Source organism: Triplophysa dalaica, chromosome 1 (genome assembly GCF_015846415.1).
Source record: "Triplophysa dalaica isolate WHDGS20190420 chromosome 1, ASM1584641v1, whole genome shotgun sequence".
NCBI classification, from domain to species: domain Eukaryota; kingdom Metazoa; phylum Chordata; class Actinopteri; order Cypriniformes; family Nemacheilidae; genus Triplophysa; species Triplophysa dalaica.
This window is the reverse complement of record NC_079542.1, coordinates 31,712,038-31,728,068: the sequence shown is the minus strand read 5'-3', so window position 1 is coordinate 31,728,068 and position 16,031 is coordinate 31,712,038. Positions and strand designations below refer to the sequence as shown.

The following is a 16,031-nucleotide window of genomic DNA, read 5'->3' as shown; positions in this document are numbered from 1 at the left end:
GAGTCAACGGTTGTAATGGGCATTTTAAAACTGCAACCCCGGCAGGATTCGAACCTGCAATCTTCTGATTCGAAGTCAGACGCCTTATGATCTACAACTGCAACAAACACTTGCACAGACAACTGGTGTGCGTCAACGGTTTTAATGGGCAATTTAAAACTGCGACCACGGCAGGACTCGAACCTGCAATCTTCTGATTCGAAGTCAGACGCCTTATCCATTAGGTCACGAAGCCTACAAATGCTCCAAAGTTATGTTCTACAACTGCAACAACAACTTGCACAGACAACTGGTGTGCATCAACGGTTGTAATGGGCACTTTGAAACTGCGATGGCGGCAGAATTCGAACCTGCAATCTTCTGATTCGAAGTCAGACGCCTTATGATCAACAACTGCAACAAACACTTGCACAGACAACTGGTGTGCGTCAACGGTTGTAATGGGCAATTTAAAATTGCGACCACGGCAGGACTCAAACTAGCAATCTTCTGATTCGAAGTCAGACGCCTTACGTTCTGCAACTGCAACAACCACTTGCATCAACGGTTGTAATGGGCAATTTAAAATTGCGACCACGGCAGGACTCGAACCTGCAATCTTCTGATTTAAGTTGAGTTGTCTGACTTGCACAGACAACTTGTTTGCGTCAACGGTTGTAATGGGCTTTTTGAAACTGCGACGGCGGCAGAATTCGAACCTGCAATCTTCTGATTCGAAGTCAGACGCCTTATGATCTACAACTGCAACAAACACTTGCACAGACAACTGGTTGCGTCAACGGTTGTAATGGGCAATTTAAAATTGCGACCACGGCAGGACTCGAACCTGCAATCTTCTGATTCGAAGTCAGACGCCTTATGATCTACAACTGCAACAAACACTTGCACAGACAACTGGTGTGAATCAACGGTTGTAAGGGCAATTTAAAACTGCGACCACGGCAGGACTCGAACCTGCAATCTTCTGATTCGAAGTCAGACGCCTTATCTATTAGGCCACGAGGCCTACAAATGCTCCAAAGTTATGTTCTACAACTGCAACAACAACTTGCACAGACAACTGGTGTGCGTCAACGGTTGTAATGGGCAATTTAAAATTGCGACCACGGCAGGACTCAAACCAGCAATCTTCTGATTCGAAGTCAGACGCCTTACGTTCTGCAACTGCAACAACCACTTGCATCAACGGTTGTAATGGGCAATTTAAAATTGCGACCACAGCAGGACTCGAACCTGCAATCTTCTGATTTAAGTTGAGTTGTCTGACTTGCACAGACAACTTGTGTGCGTCAACGGTTGTAATGGGCTTTTTGAAACTGCGACGGCGGCAGAATTCGAACCTGCAATCTTCTGATTCGAAGTCAGACGCCTTATGATCTACAACTGCAACAAACACTTGCACAGACAACTGGTTGCGTCAACGGTTGTAATGGGCAATTTAAAATTGCGACCACGGCAGGACTCGAACCTGCAATCTTCTGATTCGAAGTAAGACTCCTTATGATCTACAACTGCAACAAACACTTGCACAGACAACTGGTGTGAATCAACGGTTGTAAGGGCAATTTAAAACTGCGACCACGGCAGGACTCGAACCTGCAATCTTCTGATTCGAAGTCAGACGCCTTATCTATTAGGCCACGAGGCCTACAAATGCTCCAAAGTTATGTTCTACAACTGCAACAACAACTTGCACAGACAACTGGTGTGCGTCAACGGTTGTAATGGGCATTTTAAAACTGCAACCCCGGCAGGATTCGAACCTGCAATCTTCTGATTCGAAGTCAGACGCCTTATGATCTACAACTGCAACAAACACTTGCACAGACAACTGGTGTGCGTCAACGGTTTTAATGGGCAATTTAAAACTGCGACCACGGCAGGACTCGAACCTGCAATCTTCTGATTCGAAGTCAGACTCCTTATGATCTACAACTGCAACAAACACTTGCACAGACAACTGGTGTGAATCAACGGTTGTAAGGGCAATTTAAAACTGCGACCACGGCAGGACTCGAACCTGCAATCTTCTGATTCGAAGTCAGACGCCTTATCTATTAGGCCACGAGGCCTACAAATGCTCCAAAGTTATGTTCTACAACTGCAACAACAACTTGCACAGACAACTGGTGTGCGTCAACGGTTGTAATGGGCATTTTAAAACTGCAACCCCGGCAGGATTCGAACCTGCAATCTTCTGATTCGAAGTCAGACGCCTGATCCATTAGGCCACGAGGCCTACAAAGCTGCAAAGTTATGTTCTACAACTGCAACAACAACTTGCACAGACAACTGGTGTGCATCAACGTTTTTAATGGCCATTTTGAAACTGCGACGGCGGCAGAATTCGAACCTGCAATCTTCTGATTCGAAGTCAGACGCGTTATGATCTACAACTGCAACAAACACTTGCACAGACAACTGGTGTGCGTCAACGGTTGTAATGGGCAATTTAAAACTGCGACCACGGCAGGAATCGAACCTGCAATCTTCTGATTCGAAGTCAGACGCCTTATGATCTACAACTGCAACAAACACTTGCACAGACAACTGGTGTGCGTCAACGGTTATAATGGGCAATTTAAAACTGCGACCACGGCAGGACTCGAACCTGCAATCTTCTGATTCGAAGTCAGACGCCTTATCCATTAAAATGCTGCAAAGTTATGCTCTGCAACTGCAACAACCACTTCCACAGATAACTGGTGTGCCTCAAAGGTTGTAATGCGCATTTTAAAATTGCGACCACGGCAGGACTCGAACCTGCAATCTTCTGATTCGAAGTCAGACGCCTTATGATCTACAACTGCAAAAAACACATGCACAGACAACTGGTGTACGTCAACGGTTGTAATGGGCAATTTAAAATTGCGACCACGGCAGGACTCGAACCTTCAATCTTCTGATTCGAAGTCAGACGCCTTACGCTCTGCAACAACCACTTGCATCAACGGTTGTAATGGGCATTTTGAAACTGCGACCCCGGCAGGACTCGAACCTGAAATTTTCTGATTCGAAGTGAGACGCTTTATCCATTAGGCCACGAGGCCTACAAATGCTGCAAAGTTATGCTCTGCAACTGCAACAACCACTTGCACAGACAACTGGTGTGCGTCAACGGTTATAATGGGCAATTTAAAACTGCGACCACGGCAGGACTCGAACCTGCAATCTTCTGATTCGAAGTCAGACGCCTTATCCATTAGGCCACGAGGCCTACAAATGCTCCAAAGTTATGTTCTACAACTGCAACAACAACTTGCACAGACAACTGGTGTGCGTCAACGGTTGTAATGGGCATTTTAAAACTGCAACCCCGGCAGGATTCGAACCTGCAATCTTCTGATTCGAAGTCAGACGCCTGATCCATTAGGCCACGAGGCCTACAAAGCTGCAAAGTTATGTTCTACAACTGCAACAACAACTTGCACAGACAACTGGTGTGCATCAACGTTTTTAATGGCCATTTTGAAACTGCGACGGCGGCAGAATTCGAACCTGCAATCTTCTGATTCGAAGTCAGACGCGTTATGATCTACAACTGCAACAAACACTTGCACAGACAACTGGTGTGCGTCAACGGTTGTAATGGGCAATTTAAAACTGCGACCACGGCAGGAATCGAACCTGCAATCTTCTGATTCGAAGTCAGACGCCTTATGATCTACAACTGCAACAAACACTTGCACAGACAACTGGTGTGCGTCAACGGTTATAATGGGCAATTTAAAACTGCGACCACGGCAGGACTCGAACCTGCAATCTTCTGATTCGAAGTCAGACGCCTTATCCATTAAAATGCTGCAAAGTTATGCTCTGCAACTGCAACAACCACTTCCACAGATAACTGGTGTGCCTCAAAGGTTGTAATGCGCATTTTAAAATTGCGACCACGGCAGGACTCGAACCTGCAATCTTCTGATTCGAAGTCAGACGCCTTATGATCTACAACTGCAAAAAACACATGCACAGACAACTGGTGTACGTCAACGGTTGTAATGGGCAATTTAAAATTGCGACCACGGCAGGACTCGAACCTTCAATCTTCTGATTCGAAGTCAGACGCCTTACGCTCTGCAACAACCACTTGCATCAACGGTTGTAATGGGCATTTTGAAACTGCGACCCCGGCAGGACTCGAACCTGAAATTTTCTGATTCGAAGTGAGACGCTTTATCCATTAGGCCACGAGGCCTACAAATGCTGCAAAGTTATGCTCTGCAACTGCAACAACCACTTGCACAGACAACTGGTGTGCGTCAACGGTTATAATGGGCAATTTAAAACTGCGACCACGGCAGGACTCGAACCTGCAATCTTCTGATTCGAAGTCAGACGCCTTATCCATTAGGCCACAAGGCCTACAAATGCTGCAAGGTTATGTTCTACAACTGCAACAACAACTTGCACAGACAACTGGTGTGCGTCAACGGTTGTAACGGGCATTTTAAAACTGCGACCCCGGCAGGACTCGAACCTGCAATCTTCAGATTCGAAGTCAGACGCCTTATGATCTACAACTGCAACGAACACTTGCACAGACAACTGGTGTGCGTCAACGGTTGTAATGGGCAATTTAAAACTGCGACCACGGCAGGACTCGAACCTGCAATCTTCTGATTCGAAGTCAGACGCCTTATCCATTAGGCCACGAGGCCTACAAGTTCTCCAAAGTTATGTTCTACAACTGCAACAACAACTTGCACAGACAACTGGTGTGCGTCAACGGCAGGACTCGAACCTGCAATCTTGTGATTCGAAGTCAGACGCCTTATCCATTAAAATGCTGCAAAGTTATGCTCTGCAACTGCAACTGCAACAACCACTTCCACAGACAACTGGTGTGCCTCAAAGGTATGTTCTACAACTGCAACAACAACTTGCACATTAGGCCACGAGGCCTACAAATGCTCCAAAGTTATGTTCTACAACTGCAACAACAACTTGCACAGACAACTGGTGTGCGTCAACGGTTGTAATGGGCATTTTAAAACTGCGACCACGGCAGGACTCGAACCTGCAATCTTCTAATTTAAGTTGAGTTGTCTGACTTGCACAGACAACTTGTGTGCGTCAACGGTTGTAATGGGCATTTTGAAACTGCGACGGCGGCAGAATTCGAACCTGCAATCTTCTGATTCGAAGTCAGACGCCTTATGATCTACAACTGCAACAAACACTTGCACAGACAACTGGTGTGCGTCAACGTTTTTAATGGGCATTTTAAAACTGCGACCACGGCAGGACTCGAACCTGCAATCTTCTGATTTAAGTTGAGTTGTCTGACTTGCACAGACAACTTGTGTGCGTCAACGGTTGTAATGGGCATTTTGAAACTGCGACGGCGGCAGAATTCGAACCTGCAATCTTCTGATTCGAAGTCAGACGCCTTATGATATACAACTGCAACAAACACTTGCAGAGACAACTGGTGTGCGTCAACGGTTGTAATGGGCAATTTAAAACTGCAACCACGGCAGGACTCGAACCTGCAATCTTCTGATTCGAAGTCAGATGCCTTATGATCTACAACTGCAACAAACACTTGCACAGACAACTGGTGTGCGTCAACGGTTGTAATGGCCATTTTAAAACCGCAACCCCGGCAGGACCCGAACCTGCAATCTTCTGAATCGAAGTCAGACGCCTTATCCATTCTGATCTTCAATTTAAAACTGCGACCCCGGCAGGACTCGAACCTGCAATCTTCTGATTCGAAGTCAGACGCCTTATCCATTAGGCCACGAGGCCTACAAATGCTCCAAAGTTATGTTCTACAACTGCAACAACAACTTGCACAGACAACTGGTGTGCGTCAACGGTTATAATGGGCAATTTAAAACTGCGACCACGGCAGGACTCGAACCTGCAATCTTCTGATTCGAAGTCAGACGCCTTATCCATTAGGCCACGAGGCCTACAAATGCTCCAAAGTTATGTTCTACAACTGCAACAACAACTTGCACAGACAACTGGTGTGCGTCAACGGTTGTAATGGGCATTTTAAAACTGCAACCCCGGCAGGATTCGAACCTGCAATCTTCTGATTCGAAGTCAGACGCCTGATCCATTAGGCCACGAGGCCTACAAAGCTGCAAAGTTATGTTCTACAACTGCAACAACAACTTGCACAGACAACTGGTGTGCATCAACGTTTTTAATGGCCATTTTGAAACTGCGACGGCGGCAGAATTCGAACCTGCAATCTTCTGATTCGAAGTCAGACGCGTTATGATCTACAACTGCAACAAACACTTGCACAGACAACTGGTGTGCGTCAACGGTTGTAATGGGCAATTTAAAACTGCGACCACGGCAGGAATCGAACCTGCAATCTTCTGATTCGAAGTCAGACGCCTTATGATCTACAACTGCAACAAACACTTGCACAGACAACTGGTGTGCGTCAACGGTTATAATGGGCAATTTAAAACTGCGACCACGGCAGGACTCGAACCTGCAATCTTCTGATTCGAAGTCAGACGCCTTATCCATTAAAATGCTGCAAAGTTATGCTCTGCAACTGCAACAACCACTTCCACAGATAACTGGTGTGCCTCAAAGGTTGTAATGCGCATTTTAAAATTGCGACCACGGCAGGACTCGAACCTGCAATCTTCTGATTCGAAGTCAGACGCCTTATGATCTACAACTGCAAAAAACACATGCACAGACAACTGGTGTACGTCAACGGTTGTAATGGGCAATTTAAAATTGCGACCACGGCAGGACTCGAACCTTCAATCTTCTGATTCGAAGTCAGACGCCTTACGCTCTGCAACAACCACTTGCATCAACGGTTGTAATGGGCATTTTGAAACTGCGACCCCGGCAGGACTCGAACCTGAAATTTTCTGATTCGAAGTGAGACGCTTTATCCATTAGGCCACGAGGCCTACAAATGCTGCAAAGTTATGCTCTGCAACTGCAACAACCACTTGCACAGACAACTGGTGTGCGTCAACGGTTATAATGGGCAATTTAAAACTGCGACCACGGCAGGACTCGAACCTGCAATCTTCTGATTCGAAGTCAGACGCCTTATCCATTAGGCCACAAGGCCTACAAATGCTGCAAGGTTATGTTCTACAACTGCAACAACAACTTGCACAGACAACTGGTGTGCGTCAACGGTTGTAACGGGCATTTTAAAACTGCGACCCCGGCAGGACTCGAACCTGCAATCTTCAGATTCGAAGTCAGACGCCTTATGATCTACAACTGCAACGAACACTTGCACAGACAACTGGTGTGCGTCAACGGTTGTAATGGGCAATTTAAAACTGCGACCACGGCAGGACTCGAACCTGCAATCTTCTGATTCGAAGTCAGACGCCTTATCCATTAGGCCACGAGGCCTACAAGTTCTCCAAAGTTATGTTCTACAACTGCAACAACAACTTGCACAGACAACTGGTGTGCGTCAACGGCAGGACTCGAACCTGCAATCTTGTGATTCGAAGTCAGACGCCTTATCCATTAAAATGCTGCAAAGTTATGCTCTGCAACTGCAACTGCAACAACCACTTCCACAGACAACTGGTGTGCCTCAAAGGTATGTTCTACAACTGCAACAACAACTTGCACATTAGGCCACGAGGCCTACAAATGCTCCAAAGTTATGTTCTACAACTGCAACAACAACTTGCACAGACAACTGGTGTGCGTCAACGGTTGTAATGGGCATTTTAAAACTGCGACCACGGCAGGACTCGAACCTGCAATCTTCTAATTTAAGTTGAGTTGTCTGACTTGCACAGACAACTTGTGTGCGTCAACGGTTGTAATGGGCATTTTGAAACTGCGACGGCGGCAGAATTCGAACCTGCAATCTTCTGATTCGAAGTCAGACGCCTTATGATCTACAACTGCAACAAACACTTGCACAGACAACTGGTGTGCGTCAACGTTTTTAATGGGCATTTTAAAACTGCGACCACGGCAGGACTCGAACCTGCAATCTTCTGATTTAAGTTGAGTTGTCTGACTTGCACAGACAACTTGTGTGCGTCAACGGTTGTAATGGGCATTTTGAAACTGCGACGGCGGCAGAATTCGAACCTGCAATCTTCTGATTCGAAGTCAGACGCCTTATGATATACAACTGCAACAAACACTTGCAGAGACAACTGGTGTGCGTCAACGGTTGTAATGGGCAATTTAAAACTGCAACCACGGCAGGACTCGAACCTGCAATCTTCTGATTCGAAGTCAGATGCCTTATGATCTACAACTGCAACAAACACTTGCACAGACAACTGGTGTGCGTCAACGGTTGTAATGGCCATTTTAAAACCGCAACCCCGGCAGGACCCGAACCTGCAATCTTCTGAATCGAAGTCAGACGCCTTATCCATTCTGATCTTCAATTTAAAACTGCGACCCCGGCAGGACTCGAACCTGCAATCTTCTGATTCGAAGTCAGACGCCTTATCCATTAGGCCACGAGGCCTACAAATGCTCCAAAGTTATGTTCTACAACTGCAACAACAACTTGCACAGACAACTGGTGTGCGTCAACGGTTGTAATGGGCATTTTAAAACTGCGACCACGGCAGGACTCGAACCTGCAATCTTCTGATTCGGAGTCAGACGCCTGATCCATTAGGCCACGAGGCCTTCAAAGCTGCAAAGTTATGTTCTGCAACAACAACTTGCACAGAAAACTGGTGTGCATCAACGTTTTTAATGGCCATTTTAAAACTGCGACCACGGCAGGACTCGAACCTGCAATCTTCTGATTTAAGTTGAGTTGTCTGACTTGCACAGACAACTGGTGTGCGTCAACGATTATAATGGGCAATTTAAAACTGCGACCACGGCAGGACTCGAACCTGCAATCTTCTGATTCGAAGTCAGACGCCTTATGATCTACAACTGCAACAAACACTTGCACAGACAACTGGTGTGCGTCAACGGTTGTAATGGGCATTTTAAAACAGCAACCCCGGCAGGACCCGAACCTGCAATCTTCTGAATCGAAGTCAGACGCCTTATCCATTCTGATCTTCAATTTAAAACTGCGACCCCGGCAGGACTCGAACCTGCAATCTTTTGATTCGAAGTCAGACGCCTTATCCATTAGGCCACGAGGCCTACAATTGCTCCAAAGTTATGTTCTACAACTGCAACAACAACTTGCACAGACAACTGGTGTGCGTCAACGGTTGTAATGGGCATTTTAAAACTGCGACCACGGCAGGACTCGAACCTGCAATCTTCTGATTCGAAGTCAGACGCCTGATCCATTAGGCCACGAGGCCTACAAAGCTGCAAAATTATGTTCTACAACTGCAACAACAACTTGCACAGACAACTGGTGTGCATCAACGTTTTTAATGGCCATTTTGAAACTGCGACGGCGGCAGAATTCGAACCTGCAATCTTCTGATTCGAAGTCAGACGCGTTATGATCTACAACTGCAACAAACACTTGCACAGACAACTGGTGTGCGTCAACGGTTGTAATGGGCAATTTAAAACTGCGACCACGGCAGGAATCGAACCTGCAATCTTCTGATTCGAAGTCAGACGCCTTATGATCTACAACTGCAACAAACACTTGCACAGACAACTGGTGTGCGTCAACGGTTATAATGGGCAATTTAAAACTGCGACCACGGCAGGACTCGAACCTGCAATCTTCTGATTCGAAGTCAGACGCCTTATCCATTAAAATGCTGCAAAATTATGCTCTGCAACTGTAACAACCACTTCCACAGACAACTGGTGTGCCTCAAAGGTTGTAATGGGCATTTTAAAATTGCGACCACGGCAGGACTCGAACCTGCAATCTTCTGATTCGAAGTCAGACGCCTTATGATCTACAACTGCAAAAAACACATGCACAGACAACTGGTGTACGTCAACGGTTGTAATGGGCAATTTAAAATTGCGACCACGGCAGGACTCGAACCTTCAATCTTCTGATTCGAAGTCAGACGCCTTACGCTCTGCAACAACCACTTGCATCAACGGTTGTAATGGGCATTTTGAAACTGCGACCCCGGCAGGACTCGAACCTGAAATTTTCTGATTCGAAGTGAGACGCTTTATCCATTAGGCCACGAGGCCTACAAATGCTGCGAAGTTATGCTCTGCAACTGCAACAACCACTTGCACAGACAACTGGTGTGCGTCAACGGTTATAATGGGCAATTTAAAACTGCGACCACGGCAGGACTCGAACCTGCAATCTTCTGATTCGAAGTCAGACGCCTTATCCATTAGGCCACAAGGCCTACAAATGCTGCAAGGTTATGTTCTACAACTGCAACAACAACTTGCACAGACAACTGGTGTGCATCAACGGTTGTAATGGGTATTTTGAAACTGCGATGGCGGCAGAATTCGAACCTGCAATCTTCTGATTCGAAGTCAGACGCCTTATCCATTAAAATGCTGCAAAGTTATGCTCTGCAACTGCAACAACCACTTCCACAGACAACTGGTGTGCCTCAAAGGTTGTAATGGGCATTTTAAAATTTCGACCACGGCAGGACTCGAACCTGCAATCTTCTGATTCGAAGTCAGACGCCTTATGATCTACAACTGCAACAAACACATGCACAGACAACTGGTGTACGTCAACGGTTGTAATGGGCAATTTAAAATTGCGACCACGGCAGGACTCGAACCTTCAATCTTCTAATTCGAAGTCAGACGCCTTACGCTCTGCAACAACCACTTGCATCAACGATTGTAATGGGCATTTTGAAACTGCGACCCCGGCAGGACTCGAACCTGAAATCTTCTGATTCGATGTGAGACGCCTTATCCATTAGGCCACGAGGCCTACAAATGCTGCAAAGTTATGCTCTGCAACTGCAACAACCACTTGCACAGACAACTGGTGTGCGTCAACGGTTGTAATGGGCATTTTAAAACTGCGACCACGCCAGGACTCGAACCTGCAATCTTCTGATTCGAAGTCAGACGCCTTATGATCTACAACTGCAACAAACACTTGCACAGACAACTGGTGTGCGTCAACGGTTGTAATGGGCATTTTAAAACTGCAACCACGGCAGGACTCGAACCTGCAATCTTCTGATTCGAAGTCAGACGCCTTATCCATTAGGCCACGAGGCCTACAAATGCTGCAAGGTTATGTTCTACAACTGCAACAACAACTTGCACAGACAACTGGTGTGCATCAACGGTTGTAATGGGCATTTTGAAACTGCGATGGCGGCAGAATTCGAACCTGCAATCTTCTGATTCGAAGTCAGACGCCTTATGATCTACAACTGCAACAAACACTTGCACAGACAACTGGTGTGCATCAACGGTTGTAATTTGCATTTTGAAACTGCGATGGCGGCAGAATTCGAACCTGCAATCTTCTAATTTAAGTTGAGTTGTCTGACTTGCACAGACAACTTGTGTGCGTCAACGGTTGTAATGGGCATTTTGAAACTGCGACGGCGGCAGAATTCGAACCTGCAATCTTCTGATTCGAAGTCAGACGCCTTATGATCTACAACTGCAACAAACACTTGCACAGACAACTGGTGTGCGTCAACGTTTTTAATGGGCATTTTAAAACTGCGACCACGGCAGGACTCGAACCTGCAATCTTCTGATTTAAGTTGAGTTGTCTGACTTGCACAGACAACTTGTGTGCGTCAACGGTTGTAATGGGCATTTTGAAACTGCGACGGCGGCAGAATTCGAACCTGCAATCTTCTGATTCGAAGTCAGACGCCTTATGATATACAACTGCAACAAACACTTGCAGAGACAACTGGTGTGCGTCAACGGTTGTAATGGGCAATTTAAAACTGCAACCACGGCAGGACTCGAACCTGCAATCTTCTGAATCGAAGTCAGACGCCTTATCCATTCTGATCTTCAATTTAAAACTGCGACCCCGGCAGGACTCGAACCTGCAATCTTCTGATTCGAAGTCAGACGCCTTATCCATTAGGCCACGAGGCCTACAAATGCTCCAAAGTTATGTTCTACAACTGCAACAACAACTTGCACAGACAACTGGTGTGCGTCAACGGTTGTAATGGGCATTTTAAAACTGCAACCACGGCAGGACTCGAACCTGCAATCTTCTGATTCGAAGTCAGACGCCTGATCCATTAGGCCACGAGGCCTACAAAGCTGCAAAGTTATGTTCTACAACTGCAACAACAACTTGCACAGACAACTGGTGTGCATCAACGTTTTTAATGGCCATTTTGAAACTGCGACGGCGGCAGAATTCGAACCTGCAATCTTCTGATTCGAAGTCAGACGCGTTATGATCTACAACTGCAACAAACACTTGCACAGACAACTGGTGTGCGTCAACGGTTGTAATGGGCAATTTAAAACTGCGACCACGGCAGGAATCGAACCTGCAATCTTCTGATTCGAAGTCAGACGCCTTATGATCTACAACTGCAACAAACACTTGCACAGACAACTGGTGTGCGTCAACGGTTATAATGGGCAATTTAAAACTGCGACCACGGCAGGACTCGAACCTGCAATCTTCTGATTCGAAGTCAGACGCCTTATCCATTAAAATGCTGCAAAGTTATGCTCTGCAACTGCAACAACCACTTCCACAGACAACTGGTGTGCCTCAAAGGTTGTAATGGGCATTTTAAAATTGCGACCACGGCAGGACTCGAACCTGCAATCTTCTGATTCGAAGTCAGACGCCTTATGATCTACAACTGGAACAAACACATGCACAGACAACTGGTGTACGTCAACGGTTGTAATGGGCAATTTAAAATTGCGACCACGGCAGGACTCGAACCTTCAATCTTCTGATTCGAAGTCAGACGCCTTACGCTCTGCAACAACCACTTGCATCAACCTGCAATCTTCTGATTTAAGTTGAGTTGTCTGACTTGCACAGACAACTTGTGTGCGTCAATGGTTGTAATGGGCAATCTTCTGATTCGAAGTCAGACGCCTTACGCTCTGCAACAACCACTTGCATCAACGGTTGTAATGGTCATTTTGAAACTGCGACCCCGGCAGGACTCGAACCTGAAATTTTCTGATTCGAAGTGAGACGCTTTATCCATTAGGCCACGAGGCCTACAAATGCTGCAAAGTTATGCTCTGCAACTGCAACAACCACTTGCACAGACAACTGGTGTGCGTCAACGGTTATAATGGGCAATTTAAAACTGCGACCACGGCAGGACTCGAACCTGCAATCTTCTGATTCGAAGTCAGACGCCTTATCCATTAGGCCACAAGGCCTACAAATGCTGCAAGGTTATGTTCTACAACTGCAACAACAACTTGCACAGACAACTGGTGTGCATCAACGGTTGTAATGGGCATTTTGAAACTGCGATGGCGGCAGAATTCGAACCTGCAATCTTCTGATTCGAAGTCAGACACCTTATGATCTACAACTGCAACAAACACTTGCACAGACATCTGGTGTGCGTCAACGGTTGTAATGGCCAATTTAAAACTGCGACCACGGCAGGACTCGAACCTGCAATCTTCTGATTCGAAGTCAGACGCCTTATCCATTAAAATGCTGCAAAGTTATGCTCTGCAACTGCAACAAAGACTTGCACAGACAACTGGTGTGCATCATCGTTTGTAATGGGCATTTTAAAACTGCGACCACGGCAGGACTCGAACCTTCAATCTTCTAATTTAAGTTGAGTTGTCTGACTTGCACAGACAACTGGTGTGCATCAACGTTTTTAATGGCCATTTTGAAACTGCGACGGCGGCAGAATTCGAACCTGCAATCTTCTGATTCGAAGTCAGACGCGTTATGATCTACAACTGCAACAAACACTTGCACAGACAACTGGTGTGCGTCAACGGTTGTAATGGGCAATTTAAAACTGCGACCACGGCAGGAATCGAACCTGCAATCTTCTGATTCGAAGTCAGACGCCTTATGATCTACAACTGCAACAAACACTTGCACAGACAACTGGTGTGCGTCAACGGTTATAATGGGCAATTTAAAACTGCGACCACGGCAGGACTCGAACCTGCAATCTTCTGATTCGAAGTCAGACGCCTTATCCATTAAAATGCTGCAAAGTTATGCTCTGCAACTGCAACAACCACTTCCACAGACAACTGGTGTGCCTCAAAGGTTGTAATGGGCATTTTAAAATTGCGACCACGGCAGGACTCGAACCTGCAATCTTCTGATTCGAAGTCAGACGCCTTATGATCTACAACTGCAAAAAACACATGCACAGACAACTGGTGTACGTCAACGGTTGTAATGGGCAATTTAAAATTGCGACCACGGCAGGACTCGAACCTTCAATCTTCTGATTCGAAGTCAGACGCCTTACGCTCTGCAACAACCACTTGCATCAACCTGCAATCTTCTGATTTAAGTTGAGTTGTCTGACTTGCACAGACAACTTGTGTGCGTCAATGGTTATAATGGGCAATCTTCTGATTCGAAGTCAGACGCCTTACGCTCTGCAACAACCACTTGCATCAACGGTTGTAATGGGCATTTTGAAACTGCGACCCCGGCAGGACTCGAACCTGAAATTTTCTGATTCGAAGTGAGACGCTTTATCCATTAGGCCACGAGGCCTACAAATGCTGCAAAGTTATGCTCTGCAACTGCAACAACCACTTGCACAGACAACTGGTGTGCGTCAACGGTTATAATGGGCAATTTAAAACTGCGACCACGGCAGGACTCGAACCTGCAATCTTCTGATTCGAAGTCAGACGCCTTATCCATTAGGCCACAAGGCCTACAAATGCTGCAAGGTTATGTTCTACAACTGCAACAACAACTTGCACAGACAACTGGTGTGCATCAACGGTTGTAATGGGCATTTTGAAACTGCGATGGCGGCAGAATTCGAACCTGCAATCTTCTGATTCGAAGTCAGACGCCTTATCCATTAAAATGCTGCAAAGTTATGCTCTGCAACTGCAACAACCACTTCCACAGACAACTGGTGTGCCTCAAAGGTTGTAATGGGCATTTTAAAATTGCGACCACGGCAGGACTCGAACCTGCAATCTTCTGATTCGAAGTCAGACGCCTTATGATCTACAACTGCAACAAACACATGCACAGACAACTGGTGTACGTCAACGGTTGTAATGGGCAATTTAAAATTGCGACCACGGCAGGACTCGAACCTTCAATCTTCTGATTCGAAGTCAGACGCCTTACGCTCTGCAACAACCACTTGCATCAACGGTTGTAATGGGCATTTTGAAACTGCGACCCCGGCAGGACTCGAACCTGAAATCTTCTGATTCGAAGTGAGACGCCTTATCCATTAGGCCACGAGGCCTACAAATGCTGCAAAGTTATGCTCTGCAACTGCAACAACCACTTGCACAGACAACTGGTGTGCGTCAACGGTTGTAATGGGCATTTTAAAACTGCGACCACGCCAGGACTCGAACCTGCAATCTTCTGATTCGAAGTCAGACGCCTTATGATCTACAACTGCAACAAACACTTGCACAGACAACTGGTGTGCGTCAACGGTTGTAATGGGCATTTTAAAACTGCAACCACGGCAGGACTCGAACCTGCAATCTTCTGATTCGAAGTCAGACGCCTTATCCATTAGGCCACGAGGCCTACAAATGCTGCAAGGTTATGTTCTACAACTGCAACAACAACTTGCACAGACAACTGGTGTGCATCAACGGTTGTAATGGGCATTTTGAAACTGCGATGGCGGCAGAATTCGAACCTGCAATCTTCTGATTCGAAGTCAGACGCCTTATGATCTACAACTGCAACAAACACTTGCACAGACAACTGGTGTGCATCAACGGTTGTAATTTGCATTTTGAAACTGCGATGGCGGCAGAATTCGAACCTGCAATCTTCTAATTTAAGTTGAGTTGTCTGACTTGCACAGACAACTGGTGTGCGTCAACGGTTGTAATGGGCAATTTAAAACTGCGACCACGGCAGGACTCGAACCTGCAATCTTCTGATTCGAAGTCAGACGCCTTATGATCTACAACTGCAACAAACACTTGCACAGACAACTGGTGTGCGTCAACGGTTGTAATGGGCAATTTAAAACTGCGACCACGGC

The 16,031-nt window shown here is 46.3% G+C and overlaps 25 non-coding genes across 25 annotated transcripts; all 25 read right to left on the bottom strand.

The window, feature by feature from the left end:
- Window positions 1-162: 162 nt before the first annotated feature.
- On the bottom strand, window positions 163-235 carry trnar-ucg (transfer RNA arginine (anticodon UCG)). The gene has a single exon. It is a non-coding gene; the product is annotated as a tRNA-Arg (tRNA).
- A 698-nt stretch (window positions 236-933) lies between these two features.
- Window positions 934-1,006, bottom strand: trnar-ucg (transfer RNA arginine (anticodon UCG)). Its single transcript has one exon. It is a non-coding gene; the product is annotated as a tRNA-Arg (tRNA).
- A 569-nt stretch (window positions 1,007-1,575) lies between these two features.
- Window positions 1,576-1,648, bottom strand: trnar-ucg (transfer RNA arginine (anticodon UCG)). Its single transcript has one exon. It is a non-coding gene; the product is annotated as a tRNA-Arg (tRNA).
- A 351-nt stretch (window positions 1,649-1,999) lies between these two features.
- trnar-ucg (transfer RNA arginine (anticodon UCG)) lies at window positions 2,000-2,072 on the bottom strand. The gene has a single exon. It is a non-coding gene; the product is annotated as a tRNA-Arg (tRNA).
- Window positions 2,073-2,166: 94 nt separating this feature from the next.
- trnar-ucg (transfer RNA arginine (anticodon UCG)) lies at window positions 2,167-2,239 on the bottom strand. The gene has a single exon. It is a non-coding gene; the product is annotated as a tRNA-Arg (tRNA).
- A 905-nt stretch (window positions 2,240-3,144) lies between these two features.
- trnar-ucg (transfer RNA arginine (anticodon UCG)) lies at window positions 3,145-3,217 on the bottom strand. The gene has a single exon. It is a non-coding gene; the product is annotated as a tRNA-Arg (tRNA).
- A 94-nt stretch (window positions 3,218-3,311) lies between these two features.
- On the bottom strand, window positions 3,312-3,384 carry trnar-ucg (transfer RNA arginine (anticodon UCG)). The gene has a single exon. It is a non-coding gene; the product is annotated as a tRNA-Arg (tRNA).
- Window positions 3,385-4,289: 905 nt separating this feature from the next.
- trnar-ucg (transfer RNA arginine (anticodon UCG)) lies at window positions 4,290-4,362 on the bottom strand. The gene has a single exon. It is a non-coding gene; the product is annotated as a tRNA-Arg (tRNA).
- Window positions 4,363-4,585: 223 nt separating this feature from the next.
- Window positions 4,586-4,658, bottom strand: trnar-ucg (transfer RNA arginine (anticodon UCG)). The gene has a single exon. It is a non-coding gene; the product is annotated as a tRNA-Arg (tRNA).
- Window positions 4,659-5,678: 1,020 nt separating this feature from the next.
- On the bottom strand, window positions 5,679-5,751 carry trnar-ucg (transfer RNA arginine (anticodon UCG)). The gene has a single exon. It is a non-coding gene; the product is annotated as a tRNA-Arg (tRNA).
- A 94-nt stretch (window positions 5,752-5,845) lies between these two features.
- trnar-ucg (transfer RNA arginine (anticodon UCG)) lies at window positions 5,846-5,918 on the bottom strand. The gene has a single exon. It is a non-coding gene; the product is annotated as a tRNA-Arg (tRNA).
- A 94-nt stretch (window positions 5,919-6,012) lies between these two features.
- On the bottom strand, window positions 6,013-6,085 carry trnar-ucg (transfer RNA arginine (anticodon UCG)). Its single transcript has one exon. It is a non-coding gene; the product is annotated as a tRNA-Arg (tRNA).
- Window positions 6,086-6,990: 905 nt separating this feature from the next.
- trnar-ucg (transfer RNA arginine (anticodon UCG)) lies at window positions 6,991-7,063 on the bottom strand. Its single transcript has one exon. It is a non-coding gene; the product is annotated as a tRNA-Arg (tRNA).
- Window positions 7,064-7,286: 223 nt separating this feature from the next.
- On the bottom strand, window positions 7,287-7,359 carry trnar-ucg (transfer RNA arginine (anticodon UCG)). The gene has a single exon. It is a non-coding gene; the product is annotated as a tRNA-Arg (tRNA).
- Window positions 7,360-8,379: 1,020 nt separating this feature from the next.
- Window positions 8,380-8,452, bottom strand: trnar-ucg (transfer RNA arginine (anticodon UCG)). Its single transcript has one exon. It is a non-coding gene; the product is annotated as a tRNA-Arg (tRNA).
- A 94-nt stretch (window positions 8,453-8,546) lies between these two features.
- On the bottom strand, window positions 8,547-8,619 carry trnar-ccg (transfer RNA arginine (anticodon CCG)). The gene has a single exon. It is a non-coding gene; the product is annotated as a tRNA-Arg (tRNA).
- Window positions 8,620-9,023: 404 nt separating this feature from the next.
- On the bottom strand, window positions 9,024-9,096 carry trnar-ucg (transfer RNA arginine (anticodon UCG)). The gene has a single exon. It is a non-coding gene; the product is annotated as a tRNA-Arg (tRNA).
- A 94-nt stretch (window positions 9,097-9,190) lies between these two features.
- On the bottom strand, window positions 9,191-9,263 carry trnar-ucg (transfer RNA arginine (anticodon UCG)). Its single transcript has one exon. It is a non-coding gene; the product is annotated as a tRNA-Arg (tRNA).
- Window positions 9,264-10,168: 905 nt separating this feature from the next.
- Window positions 10,169-10,241, bottom strand: trnar-ucg (transfer RNA arginine (anticodon UCG)). Its single transcript has one exon. It is a non-coding gene; the product is annotated as a tRNA-Arg (tRNA).
- Window positions 10,242-11,018: 777 nt separating this feature from the next.
- trnar-ucg (transfer RNA arginine (anticodon UCG)) lies at window positions 11,019-11,091 on the bottom strand. Its single transcript has one exon. It is a non-coding gene; the product is annotated as a tRNA-Arg (tRNA).
- Window positions 11,092-11,867: 776 nt separating this feature from the next.
- trnar-ucg (transfer RNA arginine (anticodon UCG)) lies at window positions 11,868-11,940 on the bottom strand. Its single transcript has one exon. It is a non-coding gene; the product is annotated as a tRNA-Arg (tRNA).
- A 94-nt stretch (window positions 11,941-12,034) lies between these two features.
- Window positions 12,035-12,107, bottom strand: trnar-ucg (transfer RNA arginine (anticodon UCG)). The gene has a single exon. It is a non-coding gene; the product is annotated as a tRNA-Arg (tRNA).
- Window positions 12,108-13,142: 1,035 nt separating this feature from the next.
- Window positions 13,143-13,215, bottom strand: trnar-ucg (transfer RNA arginine (anticodon UCG)). Its single transcript has one exon. It is a non-coding gene; the product is annotated as a tRNA-Arg (tRNA).
- A 1,424-nt stretch (window positions 13,216-14,639) lies between these two features.
- trnar-ucg (transfer RNA arginine (anticodon UCG)) lies at window positions 14,640-14,712 on the bottom strand. The gene has a single exon. It is a non-coding gene; the product is annotated as a tRNA-Arg (tRNA).
- Window positions 14,713-15,489: 777 nt separating this feature from the next.
- trnar-ucg (transfer RNA arginine (anticodon UCG)) lies at window positions 15,490-15,562 on the bottom strand. The gene has a single exon. It is a non-coding gene; the product is annotated as a tRNA-Arg (tRNA).
- Window positions 15,563-16,031: the final 469 nt, after the last annotated feature.